The sequence below is a fragment of the Oncorhynchus nerka genome, linkage group LG24 (assembly GCF_034236695.1).
Source record: "Oncorhynchus nerka isolate Pitt River linkage group LG24, Oner_Uvic_2.0, whole genome shotgun sequence".
Lineage (NCBI taxonomy): Eukaryota > Metazoa > Chordata > Actinopteri > Salmoniformes > Salmonidae > Oncorhynchus > Oncorhynchus nerka.
In genome coordinates, this window is record NC_088419.1 from 44,452,360 (window position 1) to 44,473,182 (window position 20,823).

Consider the following 20,823-nt stretch of genomic DNA (forward strand, 5'->3'; position numbering starts at 1 on the left):
GGGGGGGGGGGGGGGATCAGGCCAAGCTCTCTGACGTTGGCTTTACATTCTGATTCAGACTCTCTGCTGTACAGCTTCTTCAACTTTGTGAACAATTACTGCCCACTTCAGAACCAGCCAGTTTTATTTAGTGACAATTTATATCAGGGGATAATAATGGAATGAATGTCTGTTCTCCTTTGTTGTTTTGTCTTTTTGATTTGAACCTCGCCCTGAGTTGCTATTCAGTCTGACGTCCTTTTCAGGTTGAGTTTGAAACCTTTAGGAAAATGTGAAATCACGCATTAGGTTTTTAATGAGTTTAGCAGCCATCCATGGCGCGTGCACCAGTCTTAATCCAGCAGACCTGCTCAATGTTCATGAGTTTCCTGGTAATTGTGATTACTTTCTGATTCCGTACACTCCTGATACAAGGCCTTCTACAGTATATCGGGAGAAAGCACCACCAGTATTAATGAATTCTCACTCTTAATTTGAGCCAGCTTTCTACAGCAGGAAAATTATCCTGCAGCAACAGAAAACATTAATTGTTATGTGGATTTGTAATCAATGGACATTTATGTAGGATTTTATCAGGGAAAATCAAGTCTGAAATTTCAAGGTGGATACACCAAACTTCAGAAGCCTTTTTAAAACCTCACTACAAGTGTTACATTTCCTACATTGCAGGAAAGTCATCCTGCAACGGAGTGATCAAATTAAGATCCTACATCTGTACGCACAATAGGCTACATGTAAAGTGGAATACTTTAATTTTCCCCATCCTCTAAGCTTCTCCCACTCAATTGGAAATAGTTTTGTGTGTCTCTATGGCTCGGCAGCCATAGCTGTGTCTCTATCTTTATAGGCCATTTTAACAAACTGTAAAACTGGCTTCTCATAGATCTCAATACACCTTGCACTGGAGCCTTGATAAACTGCCATTTGCCACGAGGGACAACCTTGTCCTTGTATCTCAACCACTTACTGCCACTGACACATTGTTATAGGAGCACAGATGTTAGCAGACACTTCTGGAGCTGGGGGGGGGGGGGACAATTGATGAAACATAATAAAATGAAAATACTTTTCCCCGCCGCCACGGCCACCGTGCCTGCCGCTGCCTGGATGGAGAATAACATTACGATGTTAGCTCCAGGTAAGGGAATAGATTTATGTCTAGGGATGCCTGAGTGAATACTACAGAGTGTAGCAGGAGAGGTTACATTCTGTCTGACCTCTCGCTTCATACATGTTGCATCTGAATGAGACAAGGCATTAAGAAACATGCATTGTTTACAACCCATTGAGAAAGAAATACATTTGCAAGTGGGGTGAAGTGTGGGACCTATACAGTGCCAGGCTTACAAAACTGGAATTTATATTCCCTCTTTAAGTTAAATAAATATTCATAGGAAAGCATCCTCTATCATTTGAAATACATGGATAGCCTCTAACATATGAATCTGCTGTTAGGATTCAGAGCAATGAATAAAACTAGCGGTAATCAGGCATTTGAAATGTCCAGCTCTCCCTCATTCCATGTCCGTAGGTAAGTGCAGCTGGGGTAGGGGAGCTAGTGGAGGCAGATGGTGCTGTCACCTGTAATGGACGTCCACTGATAGATGGCCACCTGGGCCAATGTAGCCCCACAAAGCTATTGTAACTGCTGTGTTGTGTTGTATTTACGACACATCAAATCAGAGAGGCACACAGACTGGATAATGTTCAGCTCTCGGTTAACTAGGCGTGTTCTCCACCTCCAGTACAACTTTGGCCATGCTAATCCTACACCCTTAACCTGAAATGTTTATTCTATCCCCATGGGACAACGTTTGACGAAATCGGTCCTCGGGACCCCTAGGGGTGCACATTTAGTTTTTTTTCCCAAAGCTTGATGATTAGTTTGATGATTAGCTTGACGATTAGTTGGTTATTTGAATCAGCTGTGTAGTGCTAGGGCAGAAGCCAAAACGTGCCCCCCTAGGGGTCGGGAGGACTACGTTTGGGAAACCCTGCCGTAGGAGAACCCTTTTAGTAGCCCTTTTTGGTCCAGGTATAATCACCATTTTGGTTCCTGGTAGAAAGAACCCTTTTGGGTTCTATTAAGAACCCTTTCTACAGAGGAATCTACATGGAACCCAAAAGGGTTCTGCCTGAAACCAAAAAGGGTTATACCTGGAACCAGGTATAATCAGGCCTGTCCATGAGATGACAGAAAGAGACATTTATAGGTTACTAATCTGAGTTCCAAAGCACCATGATCTTCATACAAAAATGTTTCAGACGCACCAGATCTCGAAGGAAAGTTTGGGATCTGTATTCCTATTAAATGAAGTACTAACCATGGGACACGATGTGGTGCTTATCCTTTTCCATTCTTTGTGGGCACATACACATTAAACCAGGCAACATTTTCGGTAATCTGCAGTCCGGAGTCGCGACCACAGTTAGGGAGAGAGAAAATAGTCCCTCGTACTGTAGCAGCGCTCCTGGAAAAAATACACTTTTCTTATAAAGATCCAGCCAAGCCCAGACATCATTAGATATGTCAGAGCACGCATAGGACCTAAACACCACTTTAACTGCTTGTAGAAGCTCTTTCTAAATTAGGGGGGGGTGGGGGGGGACTCTAAAAATTATAGGATAATAGTTTTCTCTCATTAATATGATATGCAGAGAGATTCTCCTCTGACATGTGCTTGGTTTGTTCTGCTTCGCTGAAATGCCAGACATTTTATAGACCGTTGGCAGCTGAAGAAATCTAATAAAATGCTTTAGTCCCCTACAATTAGCTTTAGATGTTATTTCCCACTGTAGGGAAAAGTATTGGTTTGCTAGGAATATACTGCTGGCGTGATTGGAAGCGACTGGAATATACAATTCCCTCTCAAGACAAGATGGCTTATGTTTTGCATGTACAGTACTGTTCTTTACTCTGACAGATAGTTGTTTTCTCCACATCGGTTGTTGATTAGAACATATTTTACGTTATTTTATTTCATGTTATATTCTATATAACATATCTATTTTTATGTTGAAGAGAGATGAATGAAATGTTGTGCTCCATGCTATTCTGTTAAAAGACATAAGCGCCGAGCATGTTACCCAGATCATTATTTGATTCCGCAACTGTGTGAGTGTGTGTGTGGGTACATGCGTGAGTGTGTGTGTGTGAACCCCAACAAAATCTTAATCTCTCATGCGGGGTTCTGTGATGACTACAGTACCAGTCAAAAGTGTGGACAAACCTACTCATTCAATGGTTTTTCCTTATTTTTCCTATTTTCTACATTGTAGAGTAATAGTGAAGACATCAAACTATGAAGTAACACATATGGAATCATGTAGTAACCAAAAAAGCGAATCAAAAGAGATTCTTCAAAGTAGCCACCCTTTGCCTTGATGACAGCTTTGCACACTCTTGGCATTCTCTCAACCAGTTTCACCTGGAATGCTTTTCCAACAGTCTTGAAAAAGTTCCCACATATGCTGAGCACTTTGCGGTCCAACTAATCCCAAACCATCTCAATTGGGCTGAGGTCAGGTGATTGTGGAGGCCAGGTCATCTGATGCAGCACTGCATCACTCTCATTCTTGGTCAAATAGCCCTTACACAGTTGTCCTGTTGAAAAACAAGTGATAATCCCACTAAGCACAAACCAGATGGGATGGCATATCACTGCAGAATGTGTGCCTTGAATTCTAAATAAATCAGTGTCTCCAGCAAAGCACCCCCACACCATCACACCTCCTCCTCCATGCTTCACGGTGGGAACCACACATGCTGAAATCATCCGTTCGCCTACTCTGCGTCTCACAAAGACACGGCGGTTGGAACCAAAATCTCAGACCAAAGGACAAATGGCTGCAATCTGAGGTGCAGTTATCTCTAATGAACTTATCCTCTGCAGCAGAGGGAACTCTGGGTCTTCCTTTCCTGTGGCGGTCCTCATGAGAGCCAGTTTTATCATAGCGCTTATTTGAGCTGTTCTTGTCGTAACATGGACCAAGTGTGAACCAAGTAGAGCTATCAGGGCAATCAGCTGTATTTTCTATACCTTTATTTAACTAGGCAAGTCAGTTAAGAAGAAATTCTTAATTACAATGACGGCCTAGGAACAGTGGTTTAACTGCCTTGTTCAGGGGCAGAACGACAGATTTTTACCTTGTCAGCTCGGGGATTCGATCTTGCAACCTTTCAGCTAGTCCAACGCTATAACCACTTGGCTACCTACCTTCTCTACCTTGTCCCAACACAACTGATTGGCTCAAACGCATTAAGAAGGAAAGAAATTCCACAAATTAACTTTTAACAAACACCTGTTAATTGAAATGCATTCCAAGTGACTACCTCATGAAGCTGGTTGAGTGAATGCCAAGAGTGTGCAAAGCTGTCATCAAGGCAAAAAAACGCTTTTGGTTACTACATGATTCCATATGTGTTATTTCATAGTTTGATGTCTTCACTATTATTCTGCAATTTAGAAAATACTAAAAATAAAGGAAAACCCTTAAATGAGTAGGTGTGTCCACACTTTTGACTGGTATTTATTGAGGAGTAGGCTCCTACGTCACAGGTTTCTTTCCCAGTAGAAGTGCTCCCTCTGCCTCTGGAGTGTCCTGCACCTCTAAGAACTTGGCAGAGAGAATTGCAATTTGCCATCCGTTATCTCCATCTTTCACCCTGGCCCATAGAGAACACAGTAGGCCTGGGTTGTAGACCTCATCACTGTCCTCTCATTCCCCTCCAAGCCCCCAGGGCAGTTAGGGCCTCACTCTCTGTGGGGAGATGGAGCATATTATCTCCTTCACCTTATCTCCCCCATTACCTCCCTCTCCCCAACCTGTTGTTTGACCACCGAGATCTCTTCTTTGGAAGACTCATGCTATCCTGTGTCTCAATTATCACAGGTGTAAGTCTGACACTAGCTCTAGCGTATTGCAGTAGCTTTTGTTTGCTCTAGCAGACAGCTGAGTGACTTGTGTTTGTGTTGCAGTATGTGTCCGTGTGGAGTGAAGTGAATGGACCCCAGCACTGTGTTGAAATCTAGGTTAGGAGAGTTGCATCACATTGGATGTTCTTCTTGTTGTGCCTGTAATGGATCCCTCCATTACTGGCTGTGTATCTTTGCTCTCACCGGGTTGTTCCTTTGTTCTGCTAAGTTTGAATCACGTCTAGAGAGGCTTCATACCTTTTTGCCTCACAAAACAACCTGTTTTCAAAGACCAACTCATCTCCCTGGAATGTGTATCTTGGTGATTACAACTGTTGCCATAATTACTTCACAGGCTAAGTCAATGTTCCAGAGAAAACTCCTTCAGGAGAAAAATGAAGAGAATGACGCTCCTGGGAGTGGCAGAGAGGCTGGATGTGGAGAGCGGAGAGGAATGCAGGATTCATCCTCAGAATACCTCTGGAATGTGGCCAGTTTAGGACCAAAACCTTATTGCCTGTAAAAAAAACAACAACATGTTTGTCCCTGCAGTGTTTGATATGATTAATCTGTTTATGGACATGATGATACCCAGCCTTTTATGTTGCTATAATTGATACTGTGTGACACTGTGTGTAACCTATATGGGAAGCACTGGTGCATCAGCCTCATGGTCTTATGGGCCTGTGTTCTTAAATAACTAATAATCCTACATGTACAATGTAATTACCCTATAGACTGTGCTCTAATGCTATACATATATATTTGGGAGAAGATGACAGGGTGGTGTTGGGAAATAAATGCATTTGCTTTGATTAGGATATTCAGTGTATACAAGGTTTCCTATAAAATAGTCAATTCCAGTGAGGTGATTCTGTACATTAGCAAGTCTCATGCACCAGTTAACACGCTGGTGTAACATGTGCTAATAAAATAACCCGACAACCCAATACTATGCCAGGGACAACAGGCTACGAATCTCACAACACTCATTAACATGTACAAAACGGTCCCCTAAGTATTCAATCTTGAAGCACAATATTTCTAACCGTTGTAAAATATTATTTTGTGTTTGGAACATTTTCAATTTTTTTTAATGCTTTATAATCATGCATTCTCTTTGCACAGCATTTTGGTATGTTTTTACCGTCCTCTTTAGGATCTACCCCAAAAGTGTTTTAGTCAGAACGTTGAACTAAAATGAAAAATGTTCTCCAGACAATCCCCCCTGATGATTAAGATGTAGACGAAATATGAATCAAGAACGCCACGATTTGTGTATGAATTTACATATCAGAATGAATACTTCAAACAGCTCATGGATGATTTGGATGTGTTTTTAGGGTGAGGTACAGAATAGTTAATGTGCAGCACCATGTTATCTGCAGATGAGAAAAGGGAACAGAAGTAGAAGAAATGTCCCGTTGAACATGAGTTTGGATGATCCTCTTATTATTGTATGACGACGGGTTCTTTGTTGTGTGCATGCATGCGGTAGCTGTGGTTAGGCTTTGGGAAAGCGTTGATATGCTTTGAGCAGAGTTTTTTTGTTAGCTTAGCGAAGACTGTAGGTGTAGAGAAGGAGCTTTGTTAAATGTGAATATTATATGGGTCTGTGTGTTGGTGCTGGACCACATTCGTTATTTCTACGAACCTCACTCAGAATGCACACTTTGAGCTCTGAAAGGGAGAGTCAAACTGGCAGAGAAATTGCTCTGATTACATTCTAGAGAGAGAGAGAGAAAGTACGAATTCCATCCCTTCTAGACAAATTCCCGGACAAAAGGTTTCACTGTAATAGTGAAGGAAAAAACTTGCCGGTAGAAAACCTAAACAGTATATTTTACCTCTCAGCTTCCCTATCAAATCAAAAAAATTCAAGCAGACAACCTAAGAAAATTAACAACACTGAAAAATGGTTTGATGAAGAATGCAAAATCCTAAGAAAGAAATTGAAAAACATATCCAACCAAAAACATAGATGCCCAGAAAACCTGAGCCTACGCATTCACTAAAACAATATAGAAATACACTACGGAAAAAGAAGGAACAGCACGTCAGAAATCGGCTCAGTGTAATTGAAGAATCCATAGACTCTAACCACTTCTGGGAAAATTGGAAAACACTAAACAAACAACAACACAAAGAGTTATCTATCCAAAACGGAGATGTATGGATAAACCACTTCTCCAATCTTTTTGGCTCTATAAAAAAGAACAAAGAACAAACAGCAAAAACATATACATGATCATATGCAAATCTTAGAATCAACTATTAAAGACTACCAGAACCCACTGCATTATCCAATTACATTGAATGAACTACAAGACAAAATACAAACTATCCAACAAAAAAGGCCTGATGGAAGATGGTATACTAAATTAAATGAGAAAATATACAGACCACAAATTCCAATGGGCTATACTTAAACTCTTTAACATCATCCTGGCATCTTCCCCAATATTTGGAACCAAGGACTAATCACAAAAATGGAGACAAATTTGACCCCAATAATTACCGGAAGATAAGAGTCAACAGCAACCTTGGGAAAATTCTCTGCATTATCATTAACACTTGCAGACTCGTACACAGACTCGTACTCAGCTAAAACAATGTACTTAGCAAATGTCAAATGGGCTTTTATATATATATAAATTGGCCAGGGCACTAGATCAGTCTGCAGCACTCAGCCTCACCCTGCTAGAATCTGTTATAGAACCCATTCCTTTTGATGGCCATCTATACCATCAAAAGGAACACTAAATTCTACAAACCAATTAGGATCTGGAAAAAAATACTTAAATCAGTTATATTACCCATTGCTCTTTATGGTTAGGGGGTCTGGTGTCCGCTCAACAACCAAGAATTCACTGAATGGGACAAACACCAAATTGAGACTGCATGCAGAATTCTGCAAAAATATCCTCTGTGTACAATGTAAAACACCAAATAATGTGCAGAGCAGAATTAGGCCGCTACCCGCTAATTATCAAAATCCTGAAAAGAGCCATTCAATTCTACAACCACCAAAGGAATCGATTTCTAAACCTTCCATAACAAAGCCATCACCTACAGAGAGATGAACCTGGAGAAGACCTGCCTCTCAAGAGAAGACAGGCTATGTGCACACTGCCCAAAAAAATCAATGGAAACTGAGCTGCACTTCCTAACCTCCTGCCAAATGAATGACCACATTATTTCCCTCAGATCATACAGACCCACAAAGAATTTGAAAAAAAATCCAGTTTTGATAAACTTCCATATCTTTTGGGTGAAATACCACAGTGTGCCATCACAGCAGCAAGATGTGTGACCTGTTGCCACAAGAAAAAGGCAACCAGTGAAGAACAAAGACCATTGTAAATACAACCTATATTTATGTGTATTTATTTTCCAGTTTGTACTTGAACTATTTGCACATCATTACAACACTGTATATAGACACAACATGACACTTGAAAGGTCTATTATTAGTGTAATGTTTACTGTACATTTTTATTGTTTATTTCACTTTTGTTTTCTTTGGCAATGTTAACATATGTTTCCCATGCCAATAATGTCCCTTAAATTGAATTGAGAGAGGCGCTGCTTCACAGCAGGAGGCTGTTTTGGTCTTTCTTTTTGGAGCTCCTCTCTTCGTCTGTCTTCCATCGTCACCCCTCATCCAGTTAGATAGCGGCACCACTGGGTCTGACAATGCACTGGTGTCCTGCTGGGTCTGACGCAGGGCCTCGGTAATAACCATGGAGCTGTGTGTAAACATGCAATAGCCAATCACAATATGCCCAGGCCCTAAGGTGGTAGACTGATGTCACCGTCAGTAATATCAGCTCTTATTAAATATACTTGAGCTTTATTGGCACAGCTGTTACTCTCTTTCTCTCTCTCTCTCTCTGACTGAAAACATTTGTGCCCCCCTGATATCACTCGACTGCTTCAACCAAATGTAGGAACATAAAAGGCTGAGTATCATAATGTCCATAAACAGATTAATCGCATCAAAGACACCCATGGTCATATACAGTAACATAAAAATAATGTATTTTTTAAATACCGGTAGTTCTAATCCCAAGCAATTTAATATCAGTGTTGAACAACAGCATAGTCGTACAGCACAGGTAACACCTATTCATTAGACACAATTGAGTCGGTTCAATGCCACAAACACAACATTGATTCTTCTGTTCTATGCATGTACGGGGCTGGCCCTTTCGAGGGCCCTAAGCAACATTTCGAAATTGCCTCTTGTGTATTCTACAATTCTAACTCTCAACAGCGAGTTGAGACCTAGTAAGTTGCCCCCCCCCCCCCCCCCCCCCCAAAAAAAAAGAAATGTGGGGTCAGTGCCCCCTAGAGGCTGCGGGGCTCTAAGCAGTCGCTTATGTCACTTTTATTCTTGGGGCCGGCTCTGTGTGTGTGTGTTTTCTTTTTTGGGGGGAGGGGATTGTGCGTGGCAGCACCACCATTCAACTGTAAATGTCTTGGTGTAGTTACCCTTCAATTGGAAAGGAACTTTGTTGATTTCTGTATTAACTGAGTGGATGACACATTTTAAACACAGCCAGACAGCATCTTAATGATCGCCCTCACAAACACCCACTTAGTACACTAATATATTTTATGTACAGTGCATCTAAAGTGCAATCTGAAGAACAAAGGAGTATTGAACTACCACAGATTCCTACCACATATGTGCCACCTTTGTCATAGTTTTGGATCGTGCTAAAACCATGGATGAGAACAAGACTCGAAAGGTACTGCAAGGAGAAATGTTTGGTTGAATATCTACTGTTTCACCAAAACAACTCCTGACTCACTATCTTTCAATTCCGTCGCTGTTGTTCCTCATTTGTGTGTTAAATCAAGTTAGACTGAAGGGAACCTGAGGCTGTTGTGTCTGCGTGTGTTCTCAGAATAGGAGCTGTCTCCAAGCTTGATTTTGTGGTTCCTCTTGGAACATGGATGCTTGAACAGACTCCCTGAAGTCTCCGCTACACCTCATACCCTACCTAAACCCACTATCTGAAAGATTGATGAATCCCTTCCCAAATCTAATTAAATATGTATTTATTTTTGCGTCAAATTGTCATCTGAAGGTGTTATTACTATGCCTTCAAGGTTTTGATCTGATGTGATTGTTCACAGTGTGATATTATAACAGATTGTGACAGAATGTTGTCATTCTCACGCGAGTTCAGAGTAGGCTGACTAACTGGTACTCCCTGCGGCGGTAAGTAGGTATCATTGATAATCTCTTTGGAAGTGTGACTGAAGTGTTTCCAGTGTGTGTGTGTGTGTGTGTGTGTGTGTGTGTGTGTGTGTGTGATTGAGTGATTGAGTGATTGAGTGAGTCAGGCAGAGACCGCAGGCGTGTAGCACGAAGAGGCTGTCTGTCTCAGTCTGTGTCAGCTGTCTAATATGTTATCATTAGACCTCCTCAGCTGCCAAGTTGAGATGCTTTGTCTCTGATTCATCAACATACTCCGGTGTCTTTTGAAAAACACGATCCTCTTAGAAGAAAAGGTGCTATCTAGAACCTTAAAGGGTTATTCGGCCGTCCCCATAGTAGAACCATTTGATGAACCCTTTTTGGTTTCAGGTAGAATCCTTTTTGGGTTCTAAAGATACCTTCCCACAGAGGGTTCTACATGGAACCCAAAAGGGTTCTACCTGAAAGCGAAAGGGGCTGTCCCATGGGGATAATTGGCTTGAGACTATATTAAATCAACTCATACTTGAGATGTCTGTTGCTGCAATAGTCACTTGACATTCAATATCAACAGGGATGATCTTAGCAATATGTCTCTCGAGCAATGTCTGGGAACGTTCAACTGAACTTGATTTCGTGTGCAGCTGTGCACGCTTCAGACTCAAACTTAGAACTGTCTGTAGTGCAAGTCTAATGAACGTTTTTGGCTGAGGATAGTTTAAAAATAGTTTGTTTTTTCCACACGATGGCAGATGAGAACTCTTCTGATCAAAGCCGTGTTGATAGAGGCTGATGCCTTGGTAGGATCCCTAAACACAGCCAGTGTGTGTGAACGTGCATCTGTGCTCCGATGTTTGTGTGTGTGCGTGCGCGCGCGTGTGCGCGTTCTTGCATGTGTATGTATGTGTATGTACAGCCAGCGCAGTGTGTTTGTCAGCCTAATGTAAGGTGGCTGGGCAGCAGCTCTCTGTGAAGATAGTGTCTGACAGCTAGGGCCTGATATTTGGGACTGCGTCTGCTCTTTGATGTGTCTACAGATGGAATATGATGGTCCCTGTCTTCCCTCAGAGCATCTCATCCCACAACTCTTTATCACACAGCCCCATGCAGGGAATACAGCTCTGCATGTTCGTCATTATTTTTTAGACCAGGCAGTCGGGACAAAGAGATAGATAGTTTGACTGATTGGTTTGTTCTCTGGACTTAGGATTTGGAACTGTAGAGTCGGGCTAATTTTGTGTGATTGTTTTTGTGAGGTGCTTTCGTACAGTTAGTCATATGAAACCTTCACGAGTCCCTTCTGAACAGTCAATACGCTTGAAAACAGAGATGTAACCTTAAGACAAGTGTTATATCTGTAGGTCATTGAGGGCATTTTCCCTTCCAAACCTAATGGAGCGGGGGATGCTACAGTTCTCTACAATGTAGAGATGTAGAGAACTTGAATGAAGCACAGAGCAGGGAGGATGCGATTAAAAACTTAATAGGATGACACACACGGCAAACATTCCTTTTCATTCACTCTGATTAACACACACACATACACTCTCTCTCTCTCTCTCTCTCTCTCTCTCTCTCTCTCTCTCTCTCTCTCTCTCTCTCTCTCTCTCTCTCTCTCTCTCTCACACACACACACACACACACACACACACACATACACATCCCTGTGTGTGTATTGTTTCAGCACAGGGTGTACTCTGACATTTAGGCTAAAGGTTGTGAATATATTTGAATTAGATGTGTAAATCATCTTAAACACAATGAATAATAGCTCAATGTAATAAATGTCAGCCTATGCACTGCTTGGAGGTGGTATGTCCAGCCTAGAAAGATTGATAGCTACAATGTGTGAATATCAGCATGGGGCTGATGCATATTTCAGTGTAGTGTGGGAGCACCAGTGGCAAGAAGTGTTTTTTCCAACTGTGAATAAAACCAAAATGGCGGGCAACAGTTCAATGATTAAGAGAGATATAGTTATTTTCCGTATTTCATTCCTTTCTGAAAGTACAGTAATATGTCTCCCTGATGTGTGTAGTGTAGTACTGAGGTGTGAAGGTCACGCTGGCTGTTCCATCTCCTTCCCTCTGCTCCAGGCCACCCCCCCCCCCTCCTGGCAGCCCTGCCCACTCCATCACTGCCACAGGGCTCAGGCTGGCACTGCCCTCCCCCCCTCTATCCTCTCTCTTTCTCTCCCTCTCCCTCTCTCTCTCTCTCCATCTCCCTGTCAGCGCTGCCATATGTTCACCGATGTCTGTCACACCCAGGGGTCAGAGTTGAAAGATACCCAGCAGTGTCTCTGTGGCAGAGTGCCTCCACCCCTTCCCCTTCCCTTCAGGGGCTTGGGCTGGGCAGAGCTGGGACACATTTCCTCCTGGTGTTCTGTGGTTTTTGGTCTGTGGGGAATATCAGAGGCAGTGGAAACACAGTTTCACAGTAGCAAGATAATTCCATAACTCCTGCCCTCTCTATCAGACTCACAGGGCACATAGAGAGAGATATATACCTTTTTTTTAATCAACCAGGGGATTTGCTCCTGTGTGATTGTGCATATTTTACCCTTCTCAACATGAAGCCACACAGATCAGCTGTAAATAACGGTTCCTCTTCAGGGAAGGGCCTTTGTGGACAGGTGACAGAGCTGATAGTGGCAGCTTGAATTAAATGGCTGCTTTTTCGTCATAATCTTCACTCTGCCTCTTGACTGGCTGTGCAATATAATGAGATAGTACTGCATGGGAAAAAACAGAGAGACACTTCATGTGGAATAACACCACGTTTTCACTTGGTGACAATCAATTTTGTGGTTGTAGGGAGGGAGGGGGATCTGGGGATGTAGCTTCCCACTGAACTGACCTTCCTTCTTGGTTTCTGACTGGAACCTGTGGAGAAGGAGACCAGCAGCACGGGACCTCACGACACAGTACTACTACAGTAATACACTATCACTGCTATAACCTGTGGAGAAGGAGACCAAAATACCTCAGAGCACAGCAGGCCTGTTACTGTACAGTCTAGTGGGTCACCAGGCTACAGTATGGACCACACAGTCTGCGCCACACAATTGAACCCACACAACCACTCTGCCGTATCATGTCAATGTTTCAAACAGACATGGAGATGAATAATGCGTGAGTGCATGGAGATACACTACTCCCTTGTCGTTGGGTGGGTTTGGCTGATCTCATGGATTTCCTGCTCTCCTTAATATAAGTTTGTTCTCCCACAGTGTATGAGTATTTTATTTTTACTGCCAGGTTAGAGGTTATGCTAGTGACATTAGGCCCATGGTATTATGGTAAGTGGCGAAAGTCAGATGTGGAAGTGTAAATGGTTAGTGGATATAGAGTAAGGTGATGTATAGACGAGAGCTAGAGGAGAGAGGCTCGTATAGTATTGGGCTCACCCCTCTTCCTCATTCTCCTCCCTAGCCCAGCCTAGCTCATCCCATAGTCTCAACAGCCCAACTGAGCTGTCAACAGTGGTACACATGTGGCCCTTAAATACACCAACTACTACAATGGTATGGACAAGCACAACTTATGAGCTGTTTGGGGATTTTAATCAGTACACCCGTTGTCAAGGAGAGAGTTTGGATTCGTCAAGAAAAAGTTCCCTGTTAAATATGGATGTTGTTCGGCATCACAGTTTGTTTCTCCTCCCTTCTTCAGCAGTCAAGCCAGACACAGCTGTAAACGCCGTTGAAGAAATCCCCTCAGATACAGTAGAAGGCTTGAACTTGAAACTCAGTTGGCTGCGTTGCGCTCAGGGCAGCGTTTCAGCTCTGGATCCAGGCCAATACATCCAACAACACAGAAACAGATCACGTTTTTGTGAAATTGATATATATTCATATCATATCATACCTATGGGGAAATTGAAATCCACGATGATTGCTGCCATTCGAGACTTTGCAGGCTGGCTTTTGGAAGAAGGCCTATTTTTCCACATAAAGGGGTTATCCTTATGAAGAATGTCCATAGCATATTGAAATTGGCTGGTCTTCAAAGAGGATGTTTCCACTTCTCTGCAGGCTTTGTTAGCAGAGCAGCCTTTGAAATGATTTCCGACTGCACAGACAGGCAGCCCAGCACATCTATTTACAGATGTGCACTAAATCAAAACCCCTCACAGCAGTGACATTGGGACCCGTGCTGAATTTATGCAGGGGAAAAAACAGGTCTAAATAGGAACCCCACTCCACACAAGAGGCCTGCAACAGCAAAGTAGCAGTGAGTTCATGCATTTAAATAGTGATATTATTATAATGACGGATGGATGGTGTGCTTTACCCAGGGTGTTCTCTGGCTCCCTGTTGTATCGGGGGCATGGGGGAAGAGTCCTTTTGGGGGCGTGGGGTTAAAGTCGAAATATAGCTCAGTGGCTGGGCTGAAAGGTCTGAGGACCCTCGTTGGATAAATATTTGAAATAGTTGACCCAGCACTTTATCCTGTATGTTAATGCTGCTGAATTTGTTCTATGTTCTCTGGTTGCAAGGGCCTCCATGGCCCCCATACAGAGGAGGATTTATAGGAGCCTCCATATGATGACGACACCAGAATGGCCCCTTCTGTTTCCCTCATCTTTTATTTTCTCCTCTGTAGCTGTGAGAGAGATCTGTTGTGGAGTTGTACACGTAGACAGAGCGTGTGTGTCATACATAGTGTGTGTGTGTCAGACTGAGTGGCCATCGATGTTTAATTTCCTCCAAAATGCCCACTTTGTCAACAGAGGTCCCTCTCAGATTCCCACAAGGCATTTTAGTAGGCCAGTCCAAGGTAAAGTATTTAACAGTCCATGACTTGTTCTCTCTCTGACCTATTTCTCAGATCAACTGACTGCTGTCCAACCAACCAATGTGTTAATTAGCTTACAGTGATAAACAGAACACAAATTAACACTAGAACCGCCTGGCCTTTCAGCCTATACAGCAAGTACCCACTAGAGAGGATTGCCAGGCGTCCCTTTAGCATCAACCCGCAAGGTGCAGCAAAACATAAGCACCAACGCAAGATAAATAGTGCAGAAACTATTATAAAGGATTAATTGCAAGAAATATTTGTGGAAAATCAACAACAAAAAAATATTTTGAACAGTCCCTTGTAGCTTAGTTGGTAGAGCATGGTGCTAACAGTGCCAGGGTTGTGGGTTCGATTCCCACGGGGGACCATTACAAAAAAAGTATTAAAATATATGCACTCACTACTGTACAGTGTCTTCAGCTCCTTTGACTAAACTACTGTACAGTTGTGGCCAAAAGTTTTGAGAATGACACAAATATAAATTTTCACAAAGTCTGCTGCCTCGGGCCTCCTAGTGGTCTAAGGCACTGCATCGCAGTGCTAGCTGGGTTTGAGTCCAGGCTCTGTCGCAGCCGGCCGTGACTGGGAGGCCCATGGGGCGGCGCACAATTGGGCCAGCGTTCTGGTTAGGGAGGGTTTGGCCGGCAGGGATATCCTTGTCTCATCGTGCACTAGGGTACCAAAAAATGTCTGCAGCATTGAATGTCCCCAAGAACATCATTTTTAAATGGAAGAAGTGTGAAACCACCAAGACTCTTCCTAGCGCTGGCCGCCTGGCCAAACTGAACAATCGGGGAGAACCTGATGGTCACTCTGACAGAGCTCTAGAGTTCCTCTGTGGAGATGGGAGAACCTTCCAGAAGGACAACCATCTCTGCAGCAATCCACCAATCAAGCCTTTATGGTAAGAGTGGCCAGACGGAAGCGAGTTCTCAGTAAAAGACACATGACAGCCCTCTTAGAGTTTGCCAAAAGGCACCTAAAGACTCTCAGACCATGAGAAACAAGATTCTCTGGTCTGATGAAACCAATATTTATCTGGCCTGAATGCCAAGTGTCACATCTGGAGGAAACCTGGCATTATTCCTACGGTGAAGCATGGTGGTAGCAGCATCATGCTGTGGGGATGTTTAGTCAGGATGGAGGGAAAGATGAACGGAGCAAATTACAGAGAGATCCATGATGAAACCTGCTCCATAGCGCTCAGGACCTCCGAGTGTGTTGAAGGTACACCTTCCAACAGGACAATGACACTAAACACACAGCCAAGACAAGGCAGGAGTGGCTTCGGGAAAAGTCTGTGAATGTCATTGAGTGGTCCAGCCAGAGCCCGGACTTGAACCCGATCGAACATCTCTGGAGAGACCTGAAAATAGCTGTGCAGCAACACTCCCCATTCAACCATACAGAGCTCCCGAAATACCAAAGCGCCAAGTAGAGGTCGACCGATTATGGTTTTTCAATGCCGGTACCGATACCGATTATTGGAGGACCAAAAAAAAGCAGATACCGATTAATCACACCATTTTTATTTATTTATTTGTTATAATGACAATTACAACAATACTGAATTAATACTTTTATTTTAACTTAATATAATACATCAATAAAATCTATTTAGCCTTAAATAAATAATGAAACATGTTCATTTTGGTTTAAATCATGCAAAAACACAGTGTTAGTGTAACGGTTTTCTTCTGGTGGAACAGAAGCGGACCAAAATGCAGCGTCGTGGGTATTCATGTTTAATTTATAAAGACACTATACATGAATAAATGAACAAAAACAATAAACGTGCGAAAACCTAAACAGCCCTATCTGGTGCAAACACAGAGACAGGAACAATCACCCACAAAACCCAACACAAAACAGGCTACCTAAATATGGTTCCCAATCAGAGACAATGACTAACACCTGCCTCTGATTGAGAACCATATCAGGCCAAACATAGAAATAGACAAACCAGACACACAACATAGAATGCCCACCCAGGTCACGTCCTGACCAACACTAAAACAAGGAAAACACATACGAACGATGGTCAGAACGTGACAGTTAGAGAAGAAAGTAAAAGTGCAATATGTGCCATGTAAAAATGCTAATGTTTAAGTTCCTTGCTCAGAACATGAGAACATATGAAAGCTGGTGGTTCCTTTTAACATGAGTCTTCAATATTCCCAGGTAAGAAGTTTTACGTTGTAGTTATTTTGGAGTTATAGGACTATTTCTCTCTATGCAATTTGTATTTCATATACCTTTGACTATTGGATGTTCTTAAAGGCACTATAGTATTTCCAGTGTAACAGTATAGCTTCCGTCTCTCTCCTTGCCCCTACCTGGGCTCGAACCAGGAACACATCGACAACATCCACCCTCGAAGCATCGTTACCCATCGCCCCACAAAAGCCACGGCCCTTGCAGAGCAAGGGGAACAGCTACTTCAAGGTCTCAGAGCAAGTGACTTCACCGATTGAAACGCTATTAGCGCGCACCCCGCTATCCGCTAACAAATATCAAATCATAGACTTAATTATAACATAATAACACACAGAAATACAAGCCTTAGGTCATTAATAGGGTAAAATCCATAAACTATAATTTAGAAAACAAAAGGTTTATTCTTTCAGTGAAATACGGAACCGTTCTGTATTTTATCTAACGGGTGGCATCCCTAAGTCTAAATATTGCTGTTACATTATGTACAATTCTGGCAAATTAATTACGGTCCTTGTTAGGAATAAATGCTCTTCACACAGTTCGCAACGAGCCAGGCGGCCCAAACTGCTGCATATACCCTGACTCTGCTTGCACGGAATGCAGGAGAAGTGACACAATTTCCCTAGTTAAAAGATATTCATGTTAGCAGGCAATATTAACTAAATATGCAGGTTAAAAAATATATACTTGTGTATTGTTTTTAAAGAAAGGCGTTGATGTTTATGGTTAGGTACACATTGGTGCAACGACAGTGCTTTTTTCGCGAATGCGCTTGTTAAGTCATCACCCGTTTGGCAAAGTAGGCTGTGATTTGATGAGAAATTAACAGGCACCGCAATGATTATATGTAACGCAGGACAAGCTAGATAAACTAGTAATATCATCAACCATGTGTAGTTAACTAGTGATTATGTTAAGATTGATTGTTTTTATAAGATACGTTTAATGCTAGCTAGCAACTTACCTTGGCTTCTTGCTGCACTCACGTAACAGGTAGCCAGCCTGCCATGCAGTCTCCTCGTGGAGTGCAATGTAATGTAATTGTAGCCTGTCAACTATGTGTCTGTCTATCCCTGTTCTCTCCTCTCTGCACAGACCATACAAACGCTCCACACCGCGTGGCCGCGGCCACTCTAATCTGGTGGTCCCAGCGCGCACGACCCACGTGGAGTTCCAGGTCTCCGGTAGCCTCTGGAACTGCCGATCTGCGGCCAACAAGGCAGAGTTCATCTCAGCCTATGCCTCCCTCCAGTCCCTCGACTTCTTGGCACTGACGGAAACATGGATCACCACAGATAACACTGCTACTCCTACTGCTCTCTCTTCGTCCGCCCACGTGTTCTCGCACACCCCGAGAGCTTCTGGTCAGCGGGGTGGTGGCACCGGGATCCTCATCTCTCCCAAGTGGTCATTCTCTCTTTCTCCCCTTACCCATCTGTCTATCGCCTCCTTTGAATTCCATGCTGTCACAGTTACCAGCCCTTTCAAGCTTAACATCCTTATCATTTATCGCCCTCCAGGTTCCCTCGGAGAGTTCATCAATGAGCTTGATGCCTTGATAAGCTCCTTTCCTGAGGATGGCTCACCTCTCACAGTTCTGGGCGACTTTAACTTCCCCCACGTCTACCTTTGACTCATTCCTCTCTGCCTCCTTCTTTCCACTCCTCTCCTCTTTTGACCTCACCCTCTCACCTTCCCCTCTACTCACAAGGCAGGCAATACGCTCGACCTCATCTTTACTAGATGCTGTTCTTCCACTAACCTCACTGCAACTCCCCTCCAAGTCTCCGACCACTACCTTGTATCCTTTTCCCTCTTGCTCTCATCCAACACTTCCCACACTGCCCCTACTCGGATGGTATCGCGCCGTCCCAATCTTCGCTCTCTCTTCCCCGCTACTCTCTCCTCTTCCATCCTATCATCTCTTCCCTCTGCTCAAACCTTCTCCAACCTTTCTCCTGATTCTGCCTCCTCAACCCTCCTCTCCTCCCTTTCTGCATCCCTTGATTCTCTATGTCCCCTATCCTCCAGGCCGGCTCGGTCCTCCCCTCCTGCTCCGTGGCTCGACGACTCATTGCGAGCTCACAGAACAGGGCTCCGGGCAGCCGAGCGGAAATGGAGGAAAACTCGCCTCCCTGCGGACCTGGCATCCTTTCACTCCCTCCTCTCTACATTTTCCTCTTCTGTCTCTGCTGCTAAAGCCACTTTCTACCACTCTAAAGTCCAAGCATCTGCCTCTAACCCTAGGAAGCTCTTTGCCACCTTCTCCTCCCTCCTGAATCCTCCTCCCCCCTCCTCCCTCTCTGCAGATGACTTCGTCAACCATTTTGAAAAGAAGGTCGACGACATCCAATCCTCGTTTGCTAAGTCAAACGACACCGCTGGTTCTGCTCACACTGCCCTACCCTGTGCTCTGACCTCTTTCTCCCTCTCTCTCCAGATGAAATCTCGCGTCTTGTGACGGCCGGCCGCCCAACAACCTGCCCGCTTGACCCTATTCCCTCCTCTCTTCTCCAGACCATTTCTGGAGACCTTCTCCCTACCTCACCTCGCTCATCAACTCATCCCTGACCGCTGGCTACGTCCCTTCTGTCTTCAAGAGAGCGAGAGTTGCACCCCTTCTGAAAAAACCTACACTCGATCCCTCCGATGTCAACAACTACAGACCAGTATCCCTTCTTTCTTTTCTCTCCAAAACTCTTGAACGTGCCGTCCTTGGCCAGTTCTCCCGCTATCTCTCTCAGAATGACCTTCTTGATCCAAATCAGTCAGGTTTCAAGACTAGTCATTCAACTGAGACTGCTCTTCTCTGTATCACGGAGGCCCTCCGCACTGCTAAAGCTAACTCTCTCTCCTCTGCTCTCATCCTTCTAGACCTATCGGCTGCCTTCGATACTGTGAACCATCAGATCCTCCTCTCCACCCTCTCCGAGTTGGGCATCTCCGGCGCGGCCCACGCTTGGATTGCGTCCTACCTGACAGGTCGCTCCTACCAGGTGGCGTGGCGAGAATCTGTCTCCTCACCACGCGCTCTCACCACTGGCGTCCCCCAGGGCTCTGTTCTAGGCCCTCTCCTATTCTCGCTATACACCAAGTCACTTGGCTCTGTCATAACCTCACATGGTCTCTCCTATCATTGCTATGCAGACGACACACAATTAATCTTCTCCTTTCCCCCTTCTGATGACCAGGTGGCGAATCGCATCTCTGCATGTCTGGCAGACATATCAGTGTGGATGACGGATCACCACCTCAAGCTGAACCTCGGCAAGACGGAGCTGCTCTTCCTCCCGGGGAAGGACTGCCCGTTCCATGATCTCGCCATCACGGTTGACAACTCCATTGTGTCCTCCTCCCAGAGCGCTAAGAACCTTGGCGTGATCCTGGACAACACATTGTCGTTCTCAACTAACATCAAGGCGGTGGCCCGTTCTTGTAGGTTCATGCTCTACAACATCCGCAGAGTACGACCCTGCCTCACACAGGAAGCAGCGCAGGTCCTAATCCAGGCACTTGTCATCTCCCGTCTGGATTACTGCAACTCGCTGTTGGCTGGGCTCCCTGCCTGTGCCATTAAACCCCTACAACTCATCCAGAACGCCGCAGCCCGTCTGGTGTTCAACCTTCCCAAGTTCTCTCACGTCACCCCGCTCCTCCGCTCTCTCCACTGGCTTCCAGT

General features: G+C 44.1%; 1 protein-coding gene across 2 annotated transcripts in view; it reads left to right on the forward strand.

Annotated features, from left to right (window-relative positions):
• The window catches only part of LOC115108036 (SAM and SH3 domain-containing protein 1-like), a 295,957-nt gene that overhangs the window by 111,502 nt on the left and 163,632 nt on the right, over positions 1-20,823 (forward strand). The gene's annotated exons all lie outside the window — the stretch shown is intronic.